The sequence below is a fragment of the Nicotiana tabacum genome, chromosome 10, assembly GCF_000715075.1.
Source record: "Nicotiana tabacum cultivar K326 chromosome 10, ASM71507v2, whole genome shotgun sequence".
In the NCBI taxonomy this organism is placed as follows: Eukaryota; Viridiplantae; Streptophyta; class Magnoliopsida; order Solanales; family Solanaceae; genus Nicotiana; species Nicotiana tabacum.
The window spans coordinates 168,847,806-168,855,661 of NC_134089.1; the positions used below are offsets into that span (position 1 = coordinate 168,847,806).

Here is a 7,856-nt window from a genome sequence, read left to right on the forward strand (position 1 = left end):
TATTTCTATTACGCCATATTGTATGGCACCAACGGAGTTGAAAGAGTTAAAATAGCATCTTTAGGAACTTCTTGATAAGGGGTTCATTCGGCCTAGTGTGTCACCTTGGGGTGCGGCAGTTCTATTTGTCAAGAAGATGGATGGCGCAATGAGGATGTGCATTGATTATAGGCAGTTGAACAAAGTAACAATTAAGAATAAGTATCCTTTACCTCGCATTAATGATTTATTCGACCAGCTTCAGGGAGCGAGAGTGTTCTCCAAGATTGATCTCCGTTCGGGTTATCACCAATTGAAGATCAGGGATTCAGATATTCTCATGACTGCATTCAGGACCAGATGTGGTCATTATGAGTTCCTTGTTATGTCTTTCGGGCTAACCAATGCCCCAGCAGCATTCATGCATCTGATGAACAATGTGTTTCAGCCTTATCTTGATTCATTCATAATTGTCTTCATTGATGATATTCTGGTGTACTCGCCTAGTCAGAAGGAGCACGCGGAGCATTTGAGAGTTGTGTTGCAGAGATTGAAAGAGGAGAAACTTTATGCAAATTTCTCCAAATGTAAGTTCTGGTTAAGTTCAGTGGCTTTATTGGGGCATGTGGTGTCCAGCGAGGGCATTCAGGTCGATCCAAATAAGATAGAGGTGGTTCAGAGTTGGCCCAGACCATCCTTAACCACAGAGATTCGCGCTTCCTTGGTTTGGCGGGATATTATCGTCGGTTTGTTCAGGCATTCTCATCTATCGCATCGCCCTTGACCAAGTTGACCCAGAAGGGTACTTCATTTGTCTGGTCAGACGAGTGTGAGAAGAGCTTTCAAAAGCTCAAGATAGCTTTGACCACAGCTCCAGTGTTGGTTTTTCCATCAACTTCAGGTTCATATATCGTGTATTGCGATGCTTCAAGAGTTGGGATTGGTTGTGTGTTAATGCAGGAGGGTAGAGTTATTGCTTATGCTTCTCATCAGTTGAAACCCCATGATAAGAACTACCCCATTCATGATTTGTAGTTGGTTGCCATAGTTCACGCATTGAAGATCTGGAGGCATTACTTGTATAGTGTATCTTGTGAGGTATTCACTGATCATCGCAATCTTCAGCATTTGTTCAAGCAAAAGGATCTTAATCTGAGGCAACGGAGATGGTTAAAGTTGCTTAAGGATTATGATATCACTATATTGTACCATCCGGGAAAGGCCAATGTGGTGGCCGATGCTTTGAGCCGGAAGGCAGTGAGTATGGGGAGTTTGGCGTATATTCCAGTTGGGGAGAGACCCATTGCAGTTGATGTTTAGGCTTTGACTAATTGGTTTGTGAGGTTGGATATTTTGGAGCCTAGTCAGGTGTTGGCTTGTGTGGTTTCTCGATCTTCTTTATATGATCGCATCAGATAGCGCCAGTATGATGATTCGCATTTGCTTGTCCTTAAGGATAAGGTTCAGCATGATGATACCAGGGATGTGACCATTGGTGATGATGGGATGTTGAGGATGCAGGGCCGGATTTGTGTGCCTAATGTGGATGGACTTCGGGAGATGATTCTGGAAGAGGCCCATAGCTCGTGGTATTCCATTCATCCGGGTGTAGCAAATTGTATCAGGATTTGAAGCAACACTATTGGTGGAGAAGAATGAAGAAAGACATTGTAGGATTTGTGGTTCGATGTCTCAATTGTCAGTAGGTGAAATATGAGCATCAGAGACCGGGCAGCCTACTTCATCAGATAGATATTCCAGAGTGGAAGTGGAAGAGAGTCACTATAGATTTTGTGGTTGGACTTCCTCGGACTTTGAAGAAATTCAATGCTATTTGGGTGATTGTGGATCGGCTGACCAAGTCTGCGCACTTCATTCCTGTGTGTACTACTTATTCTTCAGAGTGGTTGGCAAGGATCTATATTCGAGAGATTGTTCGTTTGCATGGTGTTCCGGTTTCCATCATTTCAGATAGAGGTACTCAGTTTACTTCGCAGTTTTGGAGAGCCATGTAGCGAGAGTTGGGTACTCGGGTTGAGTTGAACACAGCTTTTCATCCTCAGACGGACAGGCAGTCTGAGTGCACTATCCAGATATTGGAGGACATGTTACGTGCATGTGTCATTGATTTTGGAGGGTCTTGGGATGAGTTTCTACTACTTGCAGAGTTTGCTTATAATAACAACTATCAGTCGAGTATTCAAATGGCTCCATATGAGGCTTTGTATGGGAAATGGTGTAGATCTCCAATTGGTTGGTTTGAGCCCGGTAAGGCTAGGCTATTGGGGACAGACTTGGTCCACGATGCTTTAGAGAAGGTAAAAGTGATTTAGGAGAGGCTTCGTACTGCGCAGTTTAGACAGAAGAGTTATGCTGACAAGAAGGTTCGAGATGTGTCCTATATGGTTGGTGAGAAGGTTTTGCTGAAGGTTTCGCCTATGAAGGGTGTTATGAAATTTGGAAAGAAAGGGAAGTTGAGTTCGCGGTTCATTGGGCCTTTTGAGGTACTTTCGAGGATTGGGGAGGTGGCTTATGGGCTTGCTTTGCCACCCAGCTTGTCGAGTGTGCATCCGGTATTTCATGTTTCTATGCTCCGGAAGTATATTGGGGATCCATCCCATGTTTTGGATTTCATCACGGTTCAGTTGGATGATGATTTGACCTATGATGTGAAGCCAGTGGCTATTTTAGGTCGTCAGGTTCGAAAGTTGAGATCAAAGGATATAGCTTCAATGAAAGTGCAGTGGAGAGGTCGACCCGTGGAGGAGGCTACCTGGGAGACCGGGCGGGAGATGCAGAGTAGATATCCTCACCTATTTGAGACTTTAGGTATGTTTATTGACTCGTTCGAGGACGAACGTTTGTTTAAGTTGGGGAGGATGTGACGACCCGGTCAATCGTCTCATGAGTTACCACTCTGTCTTCCCTATTTTTTGCTTCTTTATGTTTCGTTATCCGTGTTGCATGTGATCGGGTTGATTAGTTTGGGTTCGGAGAGGAATTGGTAAGAAATGAGACAATTAGTCTCTTTTAAGAAAGTTTAAATTGGAAAAGTCAACCAGATGTTAACTTATGTGTTCGAGGGCTTGGATGTGAATTCCGATGTTTCTGTTAGCTTTGGGAGGTGATTTATGACTTAGGAGCGTGATCGGAATGGGTTTTGGAGGTGTAGAGAAGAATTAGGCTTGAATTAGCGAAGTTGTGATTTTGGCGATTTCCGGTTGTTAGACTAGTTTTTGATATAGGGGTCAGAATGGAATTCTGAGAGTTGCAGTAGCTTCATTGTGTCATTTGGGATGTGTGTATAAAATTGTAGGTCATTCGGACGTGGTTTGGTTGGGTTTTTTATCAAAAGCGTATTTCGGAAGATTTTAGAAACTTAGGCTTGGATTCGATGTGATTTGATAGATTTGATGTTGTTTGAGGTGTTTTGATGATTGGAGCAAGTTTAAATAAGGTATTGGGTTACATTTGTGCTTTTGGTTGAGGTCTGGAGGGCCTCGGGGTGATTTCGGATGGTTGTCAGAGAAGTTGAAGTGTAATTGCAGCTTCAGATTTTGCTGCTTCTGGTGTTTTCGCACCTACGGTTTGGGGACCGCATGTGTGGTTTCGCATATGCGGGAGAAAAACCGCAGAAGCGCTTTTGGGAAGAAATGTCTGGAACCGCAGATGCGGTAGAGGGCCCGCACCTACGGAGCCATAGATGCGGCGAGTGCACCGCAGATGTGGTTTTGGTCCCTTGAGTGAATTCCGCAGAAGCGGTTGGTTAGACCGCAAATGCGGTACCGCAGAAGCGGATTTTTGGACCGCAGATGCGGCTATGTATGGCAGAATGTATATAAGCTTGCCTTCGTCATTTTTGAAGGTTTTCACCATTTTCAACTTCGGATTTAGAGCTTTTGGGCAATTTTGAAGGGAGATTACAAGGGAACTTCGTTAAGGTAAGGATTTTGAACCTAAAACACACTTCTATGGTAATATTTCATGGATTAAGACTGAAATTAAAGGAATTAAAGGGCTAAAAATAGAGGTTTAGGGCTTGAGTTTAAGAGGTCTTTGATTGGGGATTTGAGGGGCGATTTGGACCCCGATTCTTGTGTTCTTGATATGTATGAACTCGTGGGGAGATGCGGAATCCGTTGAAGTAAAAATTTCTGAACTTCGAAAAGTGGGCCCGGGGCTTGGGTTTTGATAATTTCGGGATTTTTGGTATTTTTCGATTGTTTTCGCTTGGGCTTTATTCCCTTTGCATATTGTGACGTATTCGTTCTGATTTTGGATAGATTCGACGCGAGTGGAGGCCGATTCGAGGGGAAAAGGCGTTGCGGAATAGTATTTTCTCCGGTTTGAGGTAAGTAACCATTGTAAATTTGGAACTGAGGGTACAAAACCCCGGTATTTGACTCAATTTGGTAAATGCGGTGACGCATATTGTAGACATGTGATTTTTAACGTCCCCAAGATTTTTATATTTTAGCACGTAAATATTTAATTTAACCTAATATAGCTATTTCAACTCATTTTGACTCTTTTACTTTATTTTATTACAAGAAAAATAAAAATTACAAAAAAAAATTAGTTTATGTATTTTTCATAAAAAAAATACAAAAAATAGCACATTATTTTTATCTTTATATAATTTCGAAAATACAAAAATAGTTTTATGTTTAGTTTAATTAATTAGGATTAGCTTTGGCATTGTATAGTATTTCTATCTTATTTTAAAAGGCATTGTGTAGTATTTCAGATTATGGAAAAAATACAAAAAATATATTGCATATGCATTTAGGATTTAATTTGATATTTTTAGATTAATTAGTACATTGATTTTGATTTGTTTGACAAAATAGAAAAAAACATAAAAATAGTCATGTTGCATTTTACTCTTTAATTTTCGAATTTTGGCAATTTCTTTTAATTTGGTATTTAATTAATTGGGATAATTATTATTTTGAGTAATTAATCTAATTTGGTAGGCTGAATCTTGGGTCAATTTGACCCATTTGGTTTTGAAGTAATTAATACGAGGGTTTTAAGGGTAGTCTAAGAATTGTTCAATAAAAGAGGTCTTTACCTACTTAAGAAACTTCTATAATTGTAGGGTTAGAATTGCACTAATTAGGTTAAGTGGATAATTAAAAATGGGAAAAGTTGAATTGATAATGGGAATGACACTAAATGAATGCCTATTTAAGGGGTGAAAATAGAGCTAGAAAACGGCGGGGGGGGGGGGGGGAGATCCAGGAACGAGCCTTTCAACCATACCAAACCCACATTTCTTTAATCCAAGTTCCTCATGAAAGCTCACCATTAAACAAAGGCTGCCTTAAACAAAGATATCCAACCATAGCTATTGGAAACTTACAAAAGAAAACCTCAAAACATCCATCGACAATACCACCAAAGTTACTCAAGATTGGCCATAGCACCACCACCGTGCTATTGTTCCGTTGGTGCTGGGTGTACCGCCACAGCATCACTGCTCCGTCAAGCTCCGCTCAAAATGATTTTGTTTTCTTCACATGCTTCAATTTTAATTTATTTCCTGCCACAAATCAAAGCTAAAATAAATTAGAGTTTTAGACTGTATTGGTTTATGAACCAAAATCGAGAGGAGGTTCATCGAGGTTTCATCAGCGGGGCCTTCGGTTCGAGGTTCGTGGTTCCGAGTCCGATTTGCTGCCGTCTGCTCGTTCAGATTTTAGACTCACATCTCGCTCGACTAAGTTGCTGTAATTGTTGAAATCCTATTAATTGAAAGGTTTTGAGGTCCATTCTTCTACTCTCTATTATTTTTACTATTATTTTCTATGCTGCTAGAACATGATATTAATTCAGAGTGCTATTTTGAGCCATTGAGATCATTGTTGATGCTCTTAGTTTCATTTTAGTACTAGTTGTTTGCTGGGTACCCTTCTGTTGAATATACATATATATATTTAGTTCTAGTTTTTATTTTTATTTTTATTTTCGTTATATATATAACTGGTGGTCATACCATGGTCCTACTACCAAAATTTTGCCTGAACCATTCCTAGAATTATACAAAGAATGGACAAAAGCCTCTCCGTTCTTAACAGATTTATATCACGCAGATCATATCTGCTATCTAGAAAAAATTGATCAGATTTACTTCTTTATTGAATTTTCTATCCCCTGGATCCATAAATGGACCCCGGAAATGGGTTATACGGAAGAACAAATCCCTTGTTTATATAGGGTATTCTACAACAATTTTTGGGACAAATTGATGAAAACTGATCCCAAAACAAAGACGTTATACGGCCAAGAATTATTAGATTCTATAAAAACACAAATTCATTTATATGTGACAGCCCCTCAAAAAAGGATAGTAGAAGAAAGCACTGTTAAACATATTGCTCGGAGAATATCAATCCAAGATGGAGATAAAATGGATTTGATAAATCAATACTTAGAAGGATTGAAAAGAAATCTGCTCCAATCACTAGATCAGTGTGAAAAATCAGACACTTCAATGAGAAGTGAGACGAGTGGTGATTACCTCGTAGAAGATACTCAACCTATACAGCCAGAAATGATATTATCTGACAGAGAAATCGACAAAGTGGAAGAATTCCTCCAACATATGCAAAATATGGACAAAAAGAAGACTTGACAGCTTATCAGCCGCCAGGACCCACTTAAACAGTAGATACACTGTTCATCAACAGTAGAAACACTGTTTATCTACAGTAAAAACACTGTGTAGGGACCCATATGTGGGACCCATTTTACTATTCAAGATTCTTTTTTTGGTTATTTAAGAATGCTTCTTCATTTGAAGAAGAGAAGGCTGGAACCCCCCCTCTCTCTCTACTTTCTCTCTCCTCTCTCTCTCTCAACCAACCCCCTTTGTAAACACTTAGTTCATAGCTTAGTTTGTAAATCGAGTTCAAGAATTAATAAAAGTTTTGAAATTCATCTTCAGGGCCTTGCTTCTCGGCCTACAAGGTACATATTTATTCTTCTTTTAGTATTTTTTAGTATCTCTCCCTAGCCGTGACTATGTCCGGCTAAACAGATTCATATCTATGTTGAAACACTAATTTCTCTTGCATATTAACCATGAAGAATCCAGACTCTTTCAAAATATAAAGAAATTGTAATATAGTTTCTTGATTTGGTTCCAAGATGGTGGTACAGTCGGTTCTGGTACTACTCTTATTGGCTTTGCCTTAGTGGCTACGTCTAGCCAGCTGTGACATTAAAGCCCGCTGAAGTTGTCGAAAGGGCTACCTCTTTCACAGTTAGAACTGCTAGACACATGGGCTCAGTAAGAGTATGTATCGGGCTTAGACAGGCCCCTTGCTTGGGTAAAAGGATATAGATCCTTCCATACAGTCATTAAACTATAATAGAATTTCCGTATATTTCGAATCATTATTGGTCGTGCGGACTACCGCCAACCTTTAAAGTGTACTAAAGCAGCTAGATCTGGATGGCCGTGCGGACTACCGCCCGCCTACCTAGATCCTGGTGTAAAATATATATATATATATATATTTAGTTTTTTTTTAAAAAAAAATACTCTATGTAGTGGGGTTCAGTTGTTTTAAAGAATGGAGTAATTGTTTCAAGAGTTTTTCATTAACTCTATGAAAACGTCCAAGTCACCTAGAGTTGTGCCTTATAAGCAAAATTTTATCATTTAAACTTTGTGGATCTGTAGTTAGAATAACTTTTGAGCTGTTATTTTTTTAGATACTAATTGAGCTTATTACTCATTGTGTTTTAAACCAAACGCCTTAGTTTAAGAAGATAAGATCTCAGTTGAGTCCGTTAGGCCAAAAGCTCGCCTTCTTTGAAAAAGTAAGTCAGAATAATTTTTCTTCTAAAGAATAGGATGATATTATGTC

At 39.4% G+C, this 7,856-nt stretch overlaps 1 long non-coding RNA gene across 1 annotated transcript; it reads left to right on the forward strand.

The window, feature by feature from the left end:
• The first annotated feature begins 5,206 nt into the window (after nucleotides 1-5,206).
• LOC107790321 (uncharacterized) lies at nucleotides 5,207-6,927 on the forward strand. Its single transcript, XR_001649023.2, has 2 exons — nucleotides 5,207-5,748; nucleotides 6,315-6,927. It is a non-coding gene; the product is annotated as an uncharacterized LOC107790321 (long non-coding RNA).
• Nucleotides 6,928-7,856: the final 929 nt, after the last annotated feature.